Genomic DNA, 23036 nt, shown 5'->3' with positions numbered 1-23036 from the left:
CATTATCTATGACTGATATGAAATTTATTTCAGATCTCAGAGCAATTGCTTATAAACATACTCAATTGGTTAACTGATACAATCTTCTGCATGCCTGGCCACGCGGTCAGTGATGGAGAGATATCATTTAGCAAGACACATGTGCTAGCTAACTTCATGGAGCATAGAGTCTATAGTTATTGATCTCAAAGCAGTAGGGATTTCCATTTTATCTCTTTGCTACACTTACCAAGGGTTGTGTTAGCGAGGGACATGTGAGTGTGAAGAGTGAGCCCTTGTCTGCTCTACTATCATATTTCATTGTCAATCTCCCCTCGACACTGGTCTCAAGGTGTTGAAAAACGAAAAATAGTTCTCTTTTTAATAAGACTTACTACATGGTACACCGTAAACTTGTACAATGCTATATGTCAATTATATCCCAATAAAGTTAAAAAAAGACTCAGGACTCCTCTGAGCAGTAAAACGGAATTTGTCATTCAGTTTGACATCTCTATGACTTAATTATAAACTCTAAACTATGAAGTGCAATGTTGAAAGACTGTGAAATGCTAATTTTTATGATAATGTGATGTATTTCAGAAAATGAAAAGTAGTTAACATAAATGTTAATGTCCTACTAACCTCTATCTTTCAGTAAAGTTACATAAATAAAACAAAAGTGAACTCACCAATTCTTTCAAAGTATATTATTTCTTACAAACATGTATCTTCATTACAAACCATTTCTGATACTTTTCTACATTTAAATGAAGGACAGTTTGGTTCTAAAAACCTTTGTCTCTGACTCCATCAATTTTAAGAAAATAGAAGTTTCAGCATCTATTATCAGCTATCTATATAACATTTTTCTCTGTAATTCTTTCCATTATATGTTCTTCCAAGGCAAAGATGCTTGAGAAAAAAATATAACTTTGTAAAAAATGTAACTTTGCAAAAAATATAAAAAATATTTTAAAAAATCTAATATAGACCTAGACTTTCATCCTACTCTAACAATCAAATGCAAGCGTCTAGTCATATATATATAAATGACTGATTTTTTTCTAATGAAATATAACATGTTATCATTGCAAATAATGTAGCTTAAGGGGTTATATTGTCCTTAGACATGAACAGCAAATTAAATCTGCTCTCCAATATCATATATTGCCTATTGTCTGATGTAAATGTGTGAATTTAATTAATAATGGAGTTAGGGTTATATATGTTGAATTTAAACAATAGGAAAAAGGAAATGGGATTACTGTGCTATCCTTAAAAAGTTTTCTGATTCATTATAAAGAGTTTTTATATGACTAAGTGAGAGGTTAAAAATTTCAACATAATTTATAAAATGACATTTCACATGAAGCTTACATTCCTTAAAATAATCTGAGTTTTCTACTCTTCTGAAGGGGTCAATCCAGTTTACAAGCCTTCATCCAGCGTACCTCCTGACAGGGTAATTATTTAAACTGACTTTTATTCAAGGGAGTACAGTTTATTGCTCTATTTGTACATACTATTTTAAAAAGGACTTGATTCTAGTTTAGAGTCATAGTTTTTGTGTTTTCAAAATTTATTATCTATCATATTGAACTGGCTTCAAAGACATTTTTGAGGAACAATGAGAGACCATTTCTAGTTCATGCTACTTGAACTTTTTGTATTTGGACAAGGCAAGTTCAAGCATTTAATAAATGATAAATAGAATACTTTAACAATAGGATATAATTGCAAATCCCATTTCCCAAAAACTTTCAAAACTATTTTTTTATAAAAGGAAAAAACTAGTCTGAATAAAATGACTACCAAAATGGAGAAATAAACAATTTACCTAAAGGATATATAAAATCCTTGAAACAAAGTCATCCATGCTAAAACTCTTGCTGAACATTAATTTCAGATAAGTTCAAATGAAATTAACTTTCTAAATCTTCAGAAAGTATTACTTATGTAACTTCATGAAGAACTGATGTTTTATATTTTAATCCTACATTTGCCACTGACTTAATTTCAGCAAATTTCTTTAGAGTTATATTATACTACTAAATAATTCTTTCTACCAACTTACAAAGTAGAAAATGAGTAAATATTTATACATTGCTTGTGTAAAGAGCAACACACAAAATTTTTTTTTTTCAAAGAATGAAGAGAATCCATTTGGTTTTAAACACAATGACCAGTTAGTTTCTAAAGATAAAATATTCCTTGGTTTGTTCTGACGTAAGTTCAGGAGATAAATGCCAGTTTTATAAATGTGGTGTGTTATAACAACTCAGAAAGAGAGACAGAGGGTGGCAGGGGGATACTCTTTTCATTTAAACCATTTCTGGACAAATAATTCCTCTTTGAAAATATCTTCTATTTATATTTATATGCATATAGAAAACAAAAGATCATTTATTTCTTGCCACTCTTATGTGATAGAAAATTGTTGGCATTTTTCATTAGTTGAATAAACTCTCCTTTATTTAGAAACCAAGCAATTCATAAAGATGGAAAGATAACAAATGATATTTTATCTATTTCCATATTCTGTATGCTTTTATTCATTCTAATATATCAAACTGAGGAACAGGCCAATAAAACAGTTGTAATAAAATCAAACAAAACCTTTCTAAGATACATGATTGAGAAAAAAATATTTTCTTAATCCAATCTTCTTTATTATGTATATAAACATATATGCCTATTATTCACTGAATACAATTAAAATCATGAGCCCTAGATACAAGCCCTAGATACAACAAGAATCACAAGTAAATACATATTCAGATATGGGTATTTAAAATATATTCTAATTAAATGAAAACTTAAACTCTTCAGACATTCACTCAATTCTCTATTCATTCACTGATGCAACCAACCCATCAACATGTTTGAGTATCTACCATTTGCCAAAAGCAGTACAAGGTACAAGGAAAACACGGAGAGATAAGACATTCTATTGTCTGTTTATATGCTGAGTCTAACAGGTCTTAATATGGTTATGGGCTCCATAAATGGTAACAAATACAAAAAGGGCAGTTAGGTGCTCAACTCTATCTAAAGATAGAGAGTCTTTACATAAATGCCATTCTGGGATTGACTCGGACTTCTCAAGGTAACAGGAGCCAAAACTGAGTTTTAAGGTAGACGTACCATGAATAAATCTCCTTTTTTCAAAGATCAGGATAGTGTGATTATGGATGATGAGCCTTAAAGTCTTAAGTTTGGAGGCATAGTGACAAGTCAGAAAACCATTAAAACATTCTAGGGGACAACAGATGGACAGCAAGAAAGCAGGTGACACTGGTAGAACTGGTGAGAAACATTTATATAAAGGACATAATTAGGGATACAAATGAAAAAAAAAACTCTTCACTCACTGTGAAAAGGAGAAACTGCAGATGTCTTAGATTTTGAATTTTCTAAACTAGTATCTCACTTTAACTATCCTTAATAAACTGAATTGATTTTTTTAAGTGCTGGGTTAGTAGTTCACTGTACACAAACTTCTGCCAAAGTAATTACTGCTGTAGCATAGTGCTTTTTGCAAAAAATTTCTTCATCCCAAGCCCATAACTCCTTGACATATATGAAATGTAATAATATGTTCTATAAAGACTCTTATAAATCGAAGATCTCATTGTTGCTTTGCTTGCCTTTCTTGTCTCTACATAGGGAGTTCTAGGGATTGCAGGGCTGATCAAGGAAAAAGATAAGGTCACAATAAGGTAGCCAACACAAGCTTTATTTGGAATATGCTTTGACAGGTTTGCATGTGGGAGAAGTCCCTCACAGCATGAGACTGTGCAGAGGTTCCTCCAGCAGGTGAGGAAGGCAAGAAAACTCCTGGGGGAGAGAGGGATTGGAGCGGAAGCTTATGTGTTTCGGTGATGTCACTCAGTCACAAGGCAAAGAGTCACTGGGTCAGAAATCTCAAAGGACAACATCATGGTCCTCACAGTCCTGGGATTTATCTTATCTATGGCATAGTTTCACAGGGTATGCAAAGAAAGCAAGCTCTAATTGGCTAAAAATCTGCCTATTTGGTTTATGCTTAAAACAAATGAATGTGAAAAATTTTAAGTTCAGGGCTGGTGGGCTCTTGAGCTAATAAGTTCTCAGTTGTCAAATAGCACAAGACTTAGGGACCAAAATACAAAATCATTTTTGGCTAATTTATGTAGTATGCTAAATAACTGCTAATAGGAGTGTCTCTCTGTGAGGTTATAGAAGGTAGGTGTGTGAGTAGTCATTTTAGTCATGATTCCTTTACACTCCACTGTGCACTTTTTGTGGCTCAACTCTATATTCCTTAGAAATCTATGTGGACATAATTGATTAATTCATGCATGCTTTCATTCAGCAGAAATGTGTAGTTATATGTATATGTATGTTTGTATGCATGTATATCACACACTGTTACAATGTGATAAAAGAAGGGGATACAAAAACAGGGTCCTTGCTCTCACTGAATCTGCATATTGACCAAAATTTACATCAACAAATATATAAATAAAAATTAGATGTTGATAAATAATGTAAAGATAAAACAGGAAGACTGACAGGAATTCAGAGAATCTCCTAGGGTGATACTTTAGACAGATGGTCAGAGATGCACTCTGAAGAGGTACAGCTTAGGTGGAGAGAAAAATGATAAAAATCAAGAGTAAACATTTCATATACTGAATCAATTTGCTTACATGAATTATAATAAAGCATATACCAAAAATGAAGTAATTGAATTAACAGTGAAGACACAAATTAACACTTTTCTTTTAAAAAAGGACTGACTCAGCAAAAACAACACATCAGTAATCACAGACCTGTTCTGCTGAAATACTTATCCCTCAGTTTTCTCATTCTCCCATTACTGCCTTATTCACACTCCAGAGACTTTGTAAAAAATATAAAGAAATAATAATTTTAAAGGCACTTTAAAAATGGTAAACCGGGTTCCAGAACCTCATTCTGCCACTCCAGCCCTCCACCAGTTTAACCAACCATGGCAAATATTCAGCCTATCCTCACTGCCATCCAGCAGAATGACATACAGCAAAGCTTTATGGCGGTGGTTAAGTGTTTTAGCAGCAGGGATTAAGCATCAGTACCCTGAAAATCATCAGAGCTTCTGAAACATACATGAAACAAAACACTGATCTGGTAAATCGCCCCTTCTGCAAAGCCTGGCAAAGTATGTGAATTTAGGGTCAAGTGGAACCAAGTTCACCAGAAGCAGAAGGTGATGAACAGATGGCAACAATTCTGAGGAAAACCAATCCACTGTGTTCTAGACTAGCACCTTTAATGACATTAAGCCACTTTGTGTCCCTTGTAGTATAGATGTTCAAAGCTGGCAGCATCTACTTAAAAATAGTACAACTGGCCTTGACAGGAGTGCATATAGGATGATTAATTCTGGGGGTTGTAATCCAGGCAATTCTAAGCCAGCTACCTCCACTACCATCTAGTCCAGTGGCATGCAATGGGGACTTACAGAAGAAGTCATCAAACACTATGAGAAGAAGGTAATCCATCTCAGAAACGTGGCATTCCCTAAGGATTCTGAGGAAACCATGAAGCAGCAATATATTAACTATCGAGACCAGTCAGTCTTCCCAGGGCCGGTAAAGTACATGACCTGAGGGCAAGTTGGAGCTATTGTTCAGCAGCCATTAAAGGGTGTAAACACAAAAGGAGACATGCACTGGGGGGATCAATCTAGTACCTTCTACACCAAGACCTTTCCTTTTCTCACCAAGCTGGGTATCACAGGACAGCCAGCAGTCACTCTCAGCAGAAGGAATTCAGAATCATGAACACAACTACCCTTTGGGCTTTTCAAGAACTTCTCATAAACTCTACATTGAAATGATTACCCATTCTTTTTAGTGTCAGTGCACGACATGGATTCAGGGCCAGCTGAAGTGATTGAGCAGCGGGTGTTGAAGGATGTGGACACAACAATAGTGATTCTTGAGGAAAAGAATCCAATGCGTTCTAAGTCTGTCACCTTCACTGCTTTCAAGTGTGGCTGCTTATAGTGGAAACTTATTGGAAAGGTCCTTACCCTCTTTGAGAAAAAAGGATTCAGCCTCATGGCAGTAACATAATTTCAGGCCTGCGACATATATATGAAGCAGTATTTCAGTGACCTGACAGACCAGTCATTTTTTTCAGGGCTGGAAATGTGCATGAACAAATGTTTGATTGTGGTGATGATGGTCCAGCATGTGCTTCAGGAGATGATGACAGTGGAAGTACAGTTTATGGTACCCAAGCAAGTTTCTCAGTCAGGCACCTTCATGGCCAGCAATCTGAACGACCGCACAGCAAGGCATTATAGAAAATGTATTGAGTGCTTGCAAAGAAATGCATTTCCAAGGGCTTGGGAAAACTGGCATTTCTTCAGAATGTAAGGAAAATGTGAAGCATCCCTCTCCTGAAATGATACACTCGTTACTCTTCTCAGGACTGGTGAGATCCATTATCTCAAGGGGGTTGTGATCATTGTCCAGCCAATGCTGAACCCTTTTACCAAAGGTCAAGTGACTAGGGGGGACAAATCCAATGCATTTTAATGAAAGCAACTTACTGCCATCAAGTTGGGAAAAAATAAGAATAGAGGTGAAGGAGAGGACGTGACACATTTTGAGCAGAAGGATTTTAGCCCAATGGTCTTTATATTCCTTTGCACCTCAGAGGAACATCTGAATCTGCACCACAGTGAATTAAGAGATGCCTGTTCTTCCCAGGTCTGAACATAAATTTAGGATGGCCAACTTTAGTATTAATTCAGCAGGCACTGTATAATATAAACTTAGAGAGAGATACTTGAGAAACTCAATGCAATGGATTTAAAAAATATCAAGCCAGGCTTACTAAATCCACCAGGGTTTTAACTAGACAGATGTCAAACACCTGAACAGAAGAGATTTAGATCCATGAACATAACATTCTTTCTGACCTGTGAAGAACAACATAAATAACATGACAGTGACTTGATTTTGCTGCACAATCTTCCCAATTACGGTCATGCTCAGCAGAAAATGAATGTGTTCAACTCAGGAGAAGTAGTTTTGGGGAAATCATTACTAGGCCTACTCAGAGTATCACCTTCATCTTCCTTGCACAAGGAATATCCTGTTGAGTGTATGTTTATATTATGTATCACATGTTGTATAATGAGTGTAAACAGTCCTGAGTGGAGTGAACACAGGATGAGTCATCTAGATAGAAATGTAACCAATTTATTCTATCCTGGCAAAATAAATGACATCTAGCAAGGAGCAGGCAACTGCACTGAGGAGAGGTCATCAAGCCCCTTGGGGAGAAGACTATGAGTCTTATGAATACAATATTCTTTCAAGCACCTACAATCCCTTGAAGAAGCAGTGCACTGGCTACACACCACTGAGCATTTCAACCTTGAAAGCGAGGTTCATGACCTGAGCCAAAATCAAGAGTCAGAAATTTAACCAACTGAGCCACTCAAATGCCTGCAACTTCATCTTTCTTACACAGGAGTATCTTGCAGGGTGTGTATTTACATCCAACATGAGGTGATAACAACTAGAAAAGGCTATGTGTGGGGTAAACCAAGGATGGTTTGTATACTCCTTAAGTGGAATCAATTCTAATGAATTTTAAGTCCAAGAAACTACCATACATGCAAATGACATGCCATGAGGACTTTAGAGGACAGGTCATCAAGTACCATGAGGAGGAACCTATGATATTCTTTCAGAAACATTAGAAACCTCTAAGATACTAATTCACGACTCAGAGACCATCTGTTATTCCTGACTTAGAAAGTATATGTAGTAAGTGACTTGCACTGCAAAGCCCAGAAGAAACTGAAGGTGATGCGCAGAGACGCATGAGTCTGTGGCTAACCATTACCCTGTATCCAAAGGCTCGCACATTCAAAATGCTTACACACAAGATATCCAATATGTCGTTTATCCTTCTTTATGGCACATGTGATTTGATAACTGAAGAATGAGTGTAACTGTAGAATGAGTATATGGCACATGTGATTTGATAACTGAAGAATGAGTGTATGATAAAGAGAGACAAATGAGTAAGAACATTCCAGAAATAAGACAAATATAATATATGCAGAATAGGGGAAGGGAAAGGAAGCTTGTTTCACTCAAAGAATTTCTAGTACTGAGATCATTTGTGAGGGCATGACAGAGACAATGAGTACCTGAATGAGCAAAGTTCATGAGGCAAAAATCTGAGGCTGGAGTATTAAGGATGGAGAAAAAGGAATAACATTATAAGACATCTAGAGGGTGGAATCTTGAGGATTTTATAACTAGTTAGATTAGAGAGAAAAAAGGTGTGGTAGAGAAAGAAAAGGCTAGATTATTCATGGACTGTTTCATATCATGGTTTATAAATACTGGGTCTTGCCAGAGAAAGCATGAGGAAAATCTAAACTCTAAATATATATGTGTGTCCATGCAGAATTTGGATAAGGGAGTCTAATATGGACAAGTTAAATATGTCTACTGGTAATGGTGAAGAGGATTATATATACCATCTTTATCAATGAAGTAATCTTAAAAAGCTTTCATTACCAAAGAAGTAACAATACAGTCAAGAATTCCCAGTTTCAGATTTATGAATTGAGAGATACTCAAAAAAATAAAAAAAAATCCCACTACATTGGGATATTTGTGCTCAGGAGCAACTTACTCACCCTCAAGTGACCATCTGAGAGGCAATATTGCATTTTTGATGGTTCAAAGAAGGTGAGGAGACAATGTGGGCCAGGAGATTATGAAAGAGCCCAGTTAATGGTTATTTTTTTTTCTCTCTCTCTATTTTTTTGTTGTTGTTGTTGTTGAGAATCAACAAATGATTAGAGACTAATGGGAAAAGCCAGTGGAGAAAAATGGGTGAAGACAGAGGAAGCAGGCTAAAGAATGCCTTTGAAAAAAAAAAAAAAAAGAATGCCTTTGAAGAATTTACCTTAATCCCTGATGTAAGTATAACTTTTGGAAAGACTCTATTTATGGGTGAGAAAGTAAATTTATATACTATGGCTTCAACGAGTAACACTAACACTGATAAAGCTTTCCTTAGTTGAAGTGTTTGTCACCTTGTATTCCAGAGGTCTATTAGACTTAGCCTAAAATAGTGAATATTAGCATCAGCATTTAAGCAACTCAAAACGATAGGATTCAATTGTGATTTTATCCAAAAATGTACATAGATTAGATTTTTATTACATAATATTACAGACTGAACTTAATACACTTTATTTTTTAATGAAAAAAATTTCTTTGAGAGAGAGAGAGAGCGCGCGCATGGGCACACATGAGCAAGGGGGTGGGGAGGAGAGGGAGAACGCCCCCTAATACTTTAATATAGACTCTTTAGAGACATTTTATACTAGAAAGATATATATTATCAAAGAATTTTTTAAAGATTTTATTTATTTATTCATGATAGAGAGAGAGAGAGAGAGAGAGAGGCAGAGACACAGGCAGAGGGAGAAGCAGGCTCCATGCAGGGAGCCCGACGTGGGATTCGATCCCCGTACTCCGGCATCGCGCACTGGGCCAAAGATAGGTGCTAAACCGCGGAGCCACCCAGGGATCCCCTATTATCAAAAAATTTTAATGTATTAAATGTTGGAGAAGTAGAACTTTCAAAAAGTTACTTTGGGTGGCACTGCAAGTCTTTATCTTATATAATTTTAATCTTGAACTACTCAGTTGCCAGGTTTCATGACCTCATCATTTTAAAAGAAAATTTTCTATTGGTTTTCTCCTGGAACCTAATGGATCATGCTGCATTTCCCTCAGATGCACTTACTAGACTGCTGTGCCACTGTTATGTATTAAGAACATAACTTAGACCTTCAAGCATCCTTGCCTGTTGCATTTGTTCTCTCTGCTCCCAAGACATCATCTGCACCCTTTTTTCACTATTCGGTATCATTCCCTATTCCATAGACACCATCTGTTTACTTCTCCATCTCTCCCACTGGATTATGGGAGACAAAGTTATGCCTTATTTCACCTTATAAAACAATACCTCGAAGAGTGGATGCTCTATAAATGAAATTTGAGGTAAAATGCAAATAAGGACATAGGAAATTGGATATGCTTAATAGACATTCTTACCTAACAGTGATAAAATATTTTAAATAATAAGGAATTATAATATTTTGCCCAAAGTAAGAGTTCTTTCTGTATTAATAAAATCTAGTTAATACACACAATGAGAAAATTTTTATCTATTATGTTTTTTAGTATTTACAGATTGTGATTTGGGTACTTCTCTGTCATTATTATTTTCTCACATACACTTCCAAGATTACTACTATATAACTACACAGACACACACACACACACATTTCATATATATGTTGCTACACAATTCAATATACATGATTTAACACATATCGCTAGAATATTACTATACCTATATATACATTATACATATGTTATGTATGTATTTACACATTTTGTGTGTGTATATATATAATTTACACATTAAATATATAAAGGTTACTTTGAAATTTCATAAATCTGCCTTTTTAAATAAGAATAATTAAAAAGGGAAAACTTTTGTTTCTCTTCATATATTTCTTGTGGTTTTCTTTCTTTAAACCTACAGAGAAATGTTGACTGTTTTTCCACATAGAATTCTGCATTGCTTTTAAGTTAGAATCCCTCTCTTAGACTATTTGTCTCTCATCACATAGCAGAGAGAACCGAGCTACAGCTGACATAGCAGATAGCCAATTTTATTTGAGTTTTTAATTATTGCCATTTTTAAAATGATTATGTAGGCAAACCTCATTTTGTAGAGAAAAATCATGCTCCACCATCATAGATAAGGATTATGATGATGTTGATGAAAGAGGAGGAGGAGGAGACAAGATACAAGAGGAATAAAGGGTGAAGGAGGAAGAAAATGGAGGACAAAATCTGACACAATTACCAGGATATTTTAGCCACAGTATCTTTACCAAAACTGCTGTTCACCAGGAAAAAAAAAAATCCATCTGTGAATTGTCTACAGTGAAGGTGTAAGAAGAAACTTAGAGTGTTTTAAGTGTCTGGATATAACTCAGTTTCTTTGGTTTCCATGGCCAAATTGTGTACTTCTGATATCCCAGTGGCATCATTAAAATATTTATTAATCTCTATATATTAGTGTTTGTGAAATTAAATGCAGTAATATATTCTACGTTCCTTACACAGCACACACACATAGTAAGCATTCAAAAAATTAGGAACTGTTATTATTACTATAGGTTCCATTTCCCTTTTAATACCACTGTTTTCTCTTAGGTGTAACTCTCAATATTACCAATTCTTAGGCATTTTGATTCCATCTCTTCATTTGCATATCCATTTAAGCAAAGCTAAAACACAATGACCATTTCTTTAAGCCTAAACTGTGTATACTTTAATCACATAATTGTTTCTTGATGAATATAAGTGCCCTCTGATGCTGAGAGAAGGTCATGTTTATTTCCTAATGAAACAAAATACGGCATTCTTTTGATAACCTTGCTTTCTATGATTGCTACCATTTTCATTGTATTGCTTCTATCTATAAATGGTGGAATTTGGCACCAATAATCAAATGCCAGGTGGCAGTAATACCACCCTTTTATAAATCTAAGGCCAATGCAGAAAATGGTGTCATGGAAAGAGTACATTGCTTAACCTGCTTGTAAAAGTGAATAATCAAGAGATAAAAGGATATTTCAGCACCAATTCTTACTCTGTTATTACATTATGTAAGGTAAATTAATCCCAAAGTACCACTGGTGTTTCTCTAATGTGTGGAAACATAACCGTTTTATTTAACAACTATCACTCAATCTGGACCAAAAAAATGTATTCCCTGGGCCTTTCACTGCCATTTTAAATTTGTTTACCATTTATACTCTGTACTCTGTGGATAAAACTCTGTGGATAAGTATGTTCCACAACTCTTCATTCATTTAGAGAAAAAAATATCGTCTGGCCACCTTAGTCACAAAAATAAAGACTCATTTTAGTACCTAAAATATCCAGGCCCTTAACAATGCTAAAATGTGCATAGATGCGGGGAATCTCCTTCTCCCTCTCCCTCTGCCTGATGCTCCCCCTGCTTGTGTTCTTTCTTTCTTTCTGTCAAATAAATAAATAAAATCTTAAAAAAATTTAAAAATGTACATAGATGCTTTATCCAAAGTAGCCCCAAATAAAATTCAACTCAAATGGCAGGCAATGGTAAAATGGATAAATGTCAATACAATGAAATACTTATGCAATAGAATATTAGGCACAGAAAGCAAAATGTGAATGTATTTTACAAACAACTACACAGACATTACACTTAGCAAAACAAGCTGAACACAAAAGAGTACACAGCATAGAAGTCCAGTTAAATAAAGCTACCTGTTTTTGAAGTATCAGTAAACTATATATTTGATATATATATGTATATATATATGTAACACATACATATATATATACACATATATATATGTAACATAAAGACTACTAACAAAGTGAATAAATGTATACCCATCTGAAAGAAAATAATACCAATACTTTTGGGAACCCATATACACAAAACTTGTCCAATTTTATCACCCTGCCTCCTAGGAAAACACACATCAACATAATGGATAAAGAAGATATGATGTGCACAGGCACACTCCACCCTAGAATATCATTCAGTCATAAAAAGGAGTGATATTTTGTCATCTGTGACAACACGGATAGACCTAATGGGTATTACACTAACTGAAATAAGTCAGAGAAAGACAAATAGCATATGCTTATATGTGGAATCCAAAAACCAAACCCAATGAACAAACAAAAACCAAACAGACTCTTAAATACAGAGAACAAACTTATGGCTGCCAAAGGGAAGATGGATGGGATTATGGGCAAAAGAGATGAGGGGGATTAAGAAATATAAATTTCCAGTTATAAGATAAATAAGTCATTGAGATGAAAAATATAGCACAAGGAATATAGTCAATAACCTGTAATAATATTACACAGCTGCAGATGGTGACTATACTTATCATGGTGAGCAATGAGTAATGTACCAAATTTTTTTTATCACTATTGTTCTACACCTGAAACTAATATAACATTGTATGCGAGCTATAATCGAAACAAACAAACAAGAAGGCAAATGAACCTTGGCAAAAAAAAAAAAATCAACAACTTAGAAATTATTTTATTTCTTAAAAAGAAGCAAACTAAAATTCTAAAGTAGAAAACTATGGTAAACAAAATGAAGAATTCACTAGAAGGACTTAAAATTAGATTCATTACAACAGAAGAAGGAATCAGCAAGCTTGAAGATAGGTCAATAGAAATTATGTAAACTAAGGAACACACAAAAAATAGTGAAGTTTTCAGAGAAAGTGGGACACTATCAAGAGTACCAACATTCACATAATGAAAATGCCAGATGGAGAAGTGAGAGAGAATGGAACAGAAAATCTATTTCAAGAAATAACAGCTGAAACGTTCCCAGATTTGATGAAAATCACTAATCTATACATCTAAGAAACTCATCTACTTCCGAGGGTAAATGTAAGAAGATCCACAAGAGACATCATAGTCAAAACACTCAAAGCAAAAAAGATAAAGACAAATACTGAAAACAAGAGTGAATTATCATGTGGAAATTAACACCAATAAGACCAACAGGTGGTATTTCACGAGAAACATTGCCAGAATGCCATGGGACAACATATTCAAAGTGCTGAGACAAATAAATGAACTGACAACCAAGGCTCCTATATCCACCACAGCTATCTTTCAAAACGAAGGCAAAATGAAGATATTCCCAGATGAACTAAAACTGAAAGAATCTGTTATGAATCCTGCAATAAGAAATTCTAAAGTTCTTCAGCATAAAAAGAGTGGCACCAAACTTATAAAATCTATATGGGAAAAATAGATACTCAGTAAAAACAATTATGTAGATAATTAGGCAAGTATAATTACATATTGATGTTCCTTTCTTATCATAACTGATATAAAAGTTACATGAAACTGGGATCCCTGGGTGGCGCAGCGGTTTGGCGCCTGCCTTTGGCCCAGGGCGCGATCCTGGAGAGCCGGGATCGAATCCCACGTCAGGCTCCTGGTGCATGGAACCTGCTTCTCCCTCTGCCTGTGTCTCTGCCTCGCTCTCTCTCTCTGTGTGACTATCATAAATAAAAAAAATAAAAAAAAAAGTTACATGAAACTATCTATAAAGTTGTATTTTGGTCATGTAACATGCACAAATATATATTTCACAATAAATACAAAGGAAGGGTTGTGAATGAAGCTATACTGGAGTAAGGAAATAAAACCAAATGGTACCATGAATTCATAGGAATAAATGGGACATAAGTTTAATATAAAATAAAATAAACTCTGTTAAGTATATTTATACTTCCATTTCTACTAGATTTTTCAATAGACATATACTTACATAAAGAAATAATTTTGACAATCTACTATTGGCTGTATTAAAGATATACAGAGATAATATGTATAAAAATGGTGGCACAGTGACAGTGAGTGGGAATGGAGCTATAGGGCAGTAAAGTTTCTGCATCATACCACTAACCTAGAATTCTGTACCCTGTGAAATTATCCATCAAAAGTGAAGCAAAACTAAAATCTCCTCAGGCAAACAATTGAGGGAGTTTGTTTTCAGGAGACTTGCCTCACAAAAAATGTTAAAACAAGTTCTTTAGAGAGAAAGAAAATGATATAGCTCAGAAACTCCTGTCTGCAAAAAGAAAGGAAGAATACTGAAACAAGAATAAATAAAGGTAAGACACAAACTTTCATTTTTTCCTTTTCTAAATTGATATAACAGATAAAAACATGTTCAAAATAATTCCGTGAATGATTTTATAATATATTTGTATATACATACATTGTACTTGTGTCATGTATGCTTATGTATAAGTGAAATGAGTGACAGCAATGATACAATGAATGGAAGGAATTAGGAATATTTTGTTATCATAGGAACCTGTACTACCTATGAGGCAGTATCTTTGCATTTGAAAGTGGACTTGGATTATTTGTAAATGTATATTGCAAATACTAGGACAGCCAACAACTAAAAGTAAAAAGGAAGTGTAATTAATATCCTAAGAGAGAAAATGGAATATACACAATGCTCAATTAAAACCACACTTATATGTAGAATATGAAAAAGCCTGTCATATAAGTAGAGAGGAGAATGGTGGTTGCCAGGGGGTGGGAGGTGGGGAAATACAGAGATACTGGTTAAAGGGTTAAAGTTTCAGTTGCAGGATGAGTAAGTTCTGGAGACCTGATGTATGGCAAGGTGATACAGTTACTAATACTGTACTGTATACTTTAAACTTGCTAGGAGAGTAAATCTTAAGTGTTCTCACCAAGAAAAAAAATAGGTAACTATGTAAGATAATGGATATGTCAATTAATTCACATTGTATACATATAACAAAACATGATGTTGTGTACCTTAAATATATCTGATTTTTATTTGTCAATTATACCTCAATAAAATTGGAAGTAAATTAAAAACAAAATGGCAGAAGTGTGTAAGTAAAAAATAAGAACAAATTACAAGGACAGCAAATAGAAACAATATTAAATATGGTAGATATTAATCCAACTATACCAAAAATCACTTTCAGCATCAATAGTCTAAATATACCAGTTAAAAGACAGTGATTGTCAGAATGGATCAAAAAACAAGACCTTGCCATATGCTGTTCACAAGAAAACCACTTAAATATACAGAAACATACAGATTAAAAGTAGAGGGATGGAGAGAATTATACTATGCTAACACTAATCGAAAGAAAGTGGGAGTAGCTTTATTAATTTCCCTCACAACAAACTTCAAGTAAAATTATTAGAGATAGAGGAGCATTACCTAATGTTAGAGGGGTCAATAATACAGTAAAACACAGGATTTCTCAGTGTGTATATGCCTCATAACAGAGTATAAAAATACGTGAGTAAAAAGTTGATAGAATTGCAAAGAGAAATAGATGAATCCACTATTATAGTTGGAGACCATAACACTACTCTATCAGAAACAGACAGATCCAGGAGGCAATCAGTAAGAATACAGCTGAACTCCCCAACACCATCAACCAGATATATAAACGACGTTTATAGCCTGCTTACAACAACATCAGAATACACAGCTTCTCAAGCTCACAAAGAACAACCAAGATAATCCCCATTCTGAGTCACAAAACACATGTTAACAAATTTAAAAGAACAGAAATCATAGTGTCTGCTCTCAGTTTGCAAAAAAATTAAACCAGAAAATCAATTAAAGAAAGAGCTGGAAATCATACAGATTATGTTATTTGACCATAATGGAATCTAACTAGTAATCAGTAACAGAAAATAAGAGGAAAATCTCTAAACACTTGGAAATTAAACACATACTTCTAGATATCCCATGGCCTATAAGGAAGTCTGAAAGTAGATATTTAAAAATACATAAAACTGAATGGAAATAAAAATTAACAAATCAGAATGTGTGGGACACATGTATACTAGTGCTGAGAAAGTTTTAATAAGGTGTGCTTACTTTAAAAAGAGAAATGCCTTAAGTCAATTATATAAGTTAACAGTGCTGTAAACTAGAAAAAAAGAACAAAATAATCACAAAGGAAGCAGAAGAAAGAGAATAATAAAAGAAAAGCAGGAAATAGTGAAATTGAAAATATAGAAAACAACACACAAACCAATGAAAAAAATTCTTTAAAAAAATCAATAAAATTGATAAACCTATAGACCAAGACTTGACAAAGACAAAAAAAAAAGGACACAAATCACCAATATCAGGGATGAAAGAAAAGCTATCATTGTACGCATTACAGCCATTAAAAGGATAACAAGGGAATACTACAATCAACTTTACACAAATAAATTAGACAGGAAGAAATGGATCAATGCCTTGAAAACCACAAACACCTAAACTTAATCAAGATGAAAGACAATCTGAATAGCCCATGTCCATTGAAAGAACTGAATTCAAAATTTTAAAAACTTGCCAAAGAAATTTCTAGGCCCAGATGGTTTCACTGGCAATCTATCAATTATTCAAAGAATTAACACCAATTTTATACAACCTCTTTCAGAAAATAGAAAAAAAAGGAATGTTTCCCAACTCACTTAATAAGGCCAGTAACCACAATAACAAAAACAAAGACAGTACAAGAGAAAACTACAGACCAATCTTTTAGATGAATGTAAACGTAAAAATCCTCAATAAATTAGTAAACTTAATGCAATGATGTATGATATTAATTAGACATCATGACAAAATGGGACTCATTCCAGCTATGTGAAGCTGTATCATCATTTAAATATCTATCACTGTAAGCCACCACATCACCATAAAGAAAAACATCATATATGTATTATATATATATATAATACATATATGATTGTAACAATTGACATGGAAAAAGTATTTTTAAAAAATCCAACAACCTTTCATAATTAAAAAAAATCTCAGCAAGTTATCAATAGGGGCTATCTACCACAATTTTCTAAAAAGCATCTTAAAAAAACAACTACAGTGAACATTATATTTAATGATGAAAGACTGAATGCTTTCACTCTAATTTTTAAAAATAATTTATTTATTTATTTTAGAGAGGGACAGAGAGAAAGTACATGCAAGCAGAGGGCAGGGGAGAGAGGGGGGTGGGTGAGAATCTTAGGCAGATTACCTGCTGAGCACAGAGCTTAATCCCACCGACCCATGGGATCACGACCTGAAGTGAAACCAAGAGCTGGACACTTAACTGATTGAGCCACCCAGGTCCCTCAATTTTCACTCTAATTTCAAAAATAAGATAAGGCAGTCTGCTACCACCACTCTTATTGAAGATACTATTGCAAAGTCTTGCCATAAAAAGTCAAGGGAAATAAAAAATATATACACATATTGGAAAGAAGAATTAAAATCATCCCATTTTGCAGAACACATTGCCTCTGTTAAAAATTACAATCTACTAAAAACCCTCTGAGAATAAGTGATTTTAGCAGAGTTGCAGGATAGAAGGTCAAACACAAAATATCATATTTCTATATATTAAATATGAACATGTGGAAATCAAAATGAAGAATTCCCAAGTTCTTAGAAGTATGCCATATTACTGATCCAAGATCGATAGAACCAAAGTAGGTTAAATTAAAACACATATTCATGTGGGTACATCATATTTAAACTGTTGAGAGCCAAAGAATAAAAAACAATTAAAAGTGTCAGAGAAATAAAGATAAATTGCCTACCTGGGAATGATGACTTAATAATGCCTGCCTTCTCAAGAGTATCCACGGAGAACTGTGCAAATGGGGCAGCATCTTTGCAAGGCTGAAAGGAAAAATACAGCTGTCAAGACAGTATTCTATATCCATCAAAATTCTTTCCAAACGGAGGATGAAACAAGACATATTGATACCAACAAACCTGAGACCGTTGTTGCTGGACAATCTGTAATGTAAGTAATACTAAAGGAAGGTCTTTGGTTGAAGGGAAAGGACCCTTCCTGGAAATGAAAGACTGTGGAAAAAAGGGAAGAGTACTAGAGAGGGAAAATACTGTAGATAAATATGACAACTTTTCTCTATGTCTGAAATACATCTCTATGAAGTAAAAATGGTAAATAGTGTTGCATATGTAAAATACATGACAGAGATATATTTGTCACACTGGAAATATGACAAAAGATAGGGAAAGGATACATTCACACCATGTGGTACTTTCCTAACTCTACACACCAGGAGAAGATAGCAATGAGCAGGTCAGTCCCTAAAGCACCAATTAAACATGTTATAGGTAGTAACATGCTTAGTATGACTGTATAACAAGTTCTTCCAAAATTTATTTACTCATTATTTACTGTTTTTGTTTTCCTCAAGTGAATACAACCTCAGTGAGTACAACCATCACATGGTTTGTACCTGGCACATGTCAGGAAGGGAAGAAAAATTTACTGAGTCAATGAAATATTTAAAATGAAATCAATTATGTGAAATGATAAGAAAAAAAGATACACTCCTTGGGCATATCACTTGCCTTACCAAAAACTATTTATCTTGTGGACATAGGACTATATTAATTTTCTCTTTCAAAACCCCTATACCAAACTCTGGGAAACAAAGGATTGCAGAAGGGGAGGTGTGTGGGGGGATGGGATAACTGGTGATGGGCATTAGGAGTGCACACGATGATGAGATGAGCACTGAGTGTTATACTATATGTTGGCAAATTGAATTTAAATTTAAAAACTATATGGAAAAAACTCCCCCTACAGATCCAAAAGTATTTCAATAAGTAGTTTTTGAAGAGAAAACACTGCTATTAATGGCACTCCAGCCTCTTTAGTACAACCATCCTGCTGAGAAAACTTAAGAAAGCTGGAAGATACTAATCTAAGCTAGCGAGCTTTTGAAAAGACAGAATTTCAGATGAGAAGCTTATGTGGTATGATCCACCCAAATTTACAATTGCTTTTCTCTTGAAGGCTTTTACTGATTCCAAAGATGTGATTGACGATCTATAATATTAAACAGGAAGTTGTAGCTAAGAAGGTGAAAAGGACTTCCAGCAGTCTCAACCAACTCAGGAACACAGACTGGACCTGAGAGTGCACCAGGAGAGAGGATTTGAAAAACAAACCAGGGTTCACTTGGCACCCCCTAGGGGCTATGCCCTAATGTCACTATGAACCTCAAATAACTCCACAGAAAACCTCAAAACCAGCTTCAAAATGACTCAATCTCTAACTGTGATGAGATGAACTACCTCTACCCTAACAGCCTCTCAAAAGCAAAAGATTATTAAAGAAAGATAGTATCACCCAGCAACTTCAATTACTTCTACAGTATTTCATATAGAAAATCCAGCTCGCATTAAAAAATAACCACACATACAAAAAGTGAGTGGGCAAGAAAAGGACACCTGTTTCGTCACATGTGAGACTCATTTCCTCCTTTTAGTGAGGATGTTGGGACAGAGAAAACTAACACTTGGTTACATCAAACAATTTTGAGCAACAGTGAGATATCACTATATACCTATTAGATGGTAACAATGAAAAATGTTGACCGTAAGAAATGATGACAAGGAAACAGAGCAAATACAATTCTCATATTCTGCTGATAAGGAATACAACTGCATATTCATACCACATAACACTTTGACATACTGTAAAATAATTGAAGTATACAGCTGTCATGTGATCCATTCTGTCTCTTGAAACTTTTCCTAGTAAAAATGAATTTATATCTCCATATAAAAACTCCAAAAATGTCTAAACATGCAAAAGCGAAGAGGACTGGGGCAGGGTCAGAAAGAACTATGAAGTTCACAAGGAACCTCGAAAGGGGAAGAGTGGATATTTACATTATCTTAATTGAGGTGATGGTTTCATAATACACACATATCTTGAAACTTAGTTAATTTTAATGTTGTGCAATTTATTTTAACTCAATTATACCTCAATGAACCTGTTTAAAATGTGCAGCGTGCACCGAATATGTGTCTTAAAGTATAGAGCATTAAATCCCAAAAGAGGAAGTAGTGAAAATTTTAAATGATCAAGACACTGAAAAACTCAATAATTTTTTAACCAAAATATAATAGAAATAAAATGATAAAATTAAGATCGATAAGTGAAATTAATAAATTACAAAGAGAAAATGTAAAAATCCAAAAGTTGTCATTTGATGTTGCTGCTATTGTTCTTTTTTGGAATACTGCAAAAAATGATAAACTCTTGACAACACTTATCTCTCACCCTCTCCACTTGCAAAAGAAAAATATATCTAACCATTAAATTATCACTACCAAGAGTGTAGAGTGGATTATCACCACAGATCCTTGAGAGACATGCATAATAGCAGAAGTTATAACAGTATTTTGAAGTTACCTGAAATCAGTAAATTCCAAGATATAATCAGCTCAACAAAAAAGAAAAAAAAACTTAGAAAATCTCAACAATTCTATACCTATTTTATAAATTGCATCTGTAAATAAATCCTTCTTACCAATGATTCTCTACTCTTGTGCCAGAGGGCCTGATACTTTCCATACAGTTAAAAACAAACAATAATCTTGCACAATCTTTTCCAGAGAACAGAACCATTAAAAGTACTCCTCAATTATGTTATGAGACTACAATAAACGACAAGAATATTATAAGAAAATCAATGGTTTATAGTAGAGAACTGGAGAAATGAAGCACCACCTTTCCAATGCTGAAAAAAAGTATAAAATGTCAACTCAGAATTCCAAGTGCAAAAAAATTACACTTCCATAATCATACTTAAATATGTGATTAAATATATAAAATTATTTTCTATTATTTCTTTAAATGATAACTAACTAGAATAACAGCTCTCCTTTACCCAAATGCCACAGGAAACCTAAGACACCATCCTCACTCACACTATCAAAAGTCTACTCTTACCAGATTGTGACTAGTTAATCTAAACCTCCCATCCTATGGTGTCCAACAAGCTTCAAGCAGGGAACTGAAACCTTAATAACTGCTGGGTGGTAAAGAGCTGTCTTTCATTACAATTCAGTGCCAATGGAGAGCATGTGGCAAATCTGGACTTCCAGTCTCTGAAAATTAATGAGATGCTGCTCCCTTCCTTGCTGAGGTGCTGTCAGAGGAGATCTAGTAAAGATTAATGACTTTCACCACAGCCCATGCTAAAGAAGTCATTCTGTATTGTGTTAGTGGATTCTACATGAGGGGCTATAACCCGACATTTCTACTCTTCCCATCAAGGAGGAATTAGTGAAGGTCTAGTAGGGAGCCACAACTCCCAATGCTACCTGGCAATAACCAAAAACATCCCCCATCCATGAGTAAGCAGAGATCAAGGATGGAACAAAGACTACTACAGTAACCCAGCAATAGAGGCAGTGTCTTCACCTTTCCCTTCATGTATAATACCAGAGGAAAGAATAACTGATCTTGAAGGAGGAAACAGAAATTACCCAGTCAAAACAATAGAGAGGAAACAGATGGAGGGAGGTTAAAAAACCCAAAAACTAAGGCTCGGGAACCTGTGGGTCCATAAGAAACATTCTAACAAATCTGTTAGTGGAATCCCATAAAGACTGAATAAAGCATGGGACTGAAAAAATGCTCTAAGAAATAATGCCTAAAACCTCAATTTTTTCAAAAGACATGGACCTAAGCAGATTCAAGAAGCTTAACAAAGCCCTATGAGGATAAACTTGAAGATACTCACACCAAGAAACATCAGAGTCAAACCTCTAAAAACTAATGACAGTAAAAGGTTCATGAAAGCCGCAAGACAGAAGCAACACCTTACCTATAGGGAAAAACATTCAAATTAAGTCTCTTTTTCCATCAGAAACCAAAGAAGCCAGGAAATAGTGGCACATTTTTTAAGTGCTGAAAGGAAACAACTGTCAACGCAGAACCCTACAGTCAAATTATCTGAGGCCTGAAGTGAAAATGAAGATATTCTTGTATCAAGGAACACTAAAAGAACTGATTTCCAGCAAAATACCCCAAAAGAATTGCTAAGGGAAGTTTTCTATATAGAAGGGAATGATAAAAGAAACAATCCGGAAACATCAAAAAAGAAGACAGAACAAGATAAGCAAATACATAGATGAATACAATAAATGTTCTTTCTCCTTTTGAGTTTACTGTATTATCTTTTCAGCTGAAACAAAAATTCTAACATTGTTTGATATAGATTCTCAAAGTATATAGAAGAAATATTTAAAACGATTATATTAAAAGCAGGAGGAGAGTAAAAGGAGTGCTTTAGGAGGTAAGATTTCTACACTTCATTAGAAGTGACAAAATGATAACAGATTTTCATAATGATAAAAAAATCAACTGATTAACTGATTGACAGCAGATATATAATACATCCAGAGTAATCAGTAAAAAGACTAATGCAAAAAGATACACTCAAATATAGTATACATAAATAAAATTTGGGTTCTAAAAAACAGTTCAAGTATCCATGGGAAGGTTGACAAAAGAAAACAGAAAA

The 23036-nt window shown here is 34.4% G+C and overlaps 1 long non-coding RNA gene across 1 annotated transcript in view; it reads right to left on the bottom strand.

The window, feature by feature from the left end:
* Positions 1-23036, bottom strand: part of LOC140627922 (uncharacterized) — a 151059-nt gene that overhangs the window by 112832 nt on the left and 15191 nt on the right. Inside the window, exon 2 of the long non-coding RNA XR_012026419.1 lies at positions 18276-18357. This is a non-coding gene — a long non-coding RNA (uncharacterized lncRNA). The remainder of the gene's footprint in view (positions 1-18275; positions 18358-23036) is intronic.

This window comes from Canis lupus, chromosome X (genome assembly GCF_048164855.1).
Source record: "Canis lupus baileyi chromosome X, mCanLup2.hap1, whole genome shotgun sequence".
Taxonomy (NCBI): Eukaryota; Metazoa; Chordata; class Mammalia; order Carnivora; family Canidae; genus Canis; species Canis lupus.
Note: the sequence above shows the minus strand (reverse complement) of the source record. Positions and strands in the feature narration are given on the sequence as shown.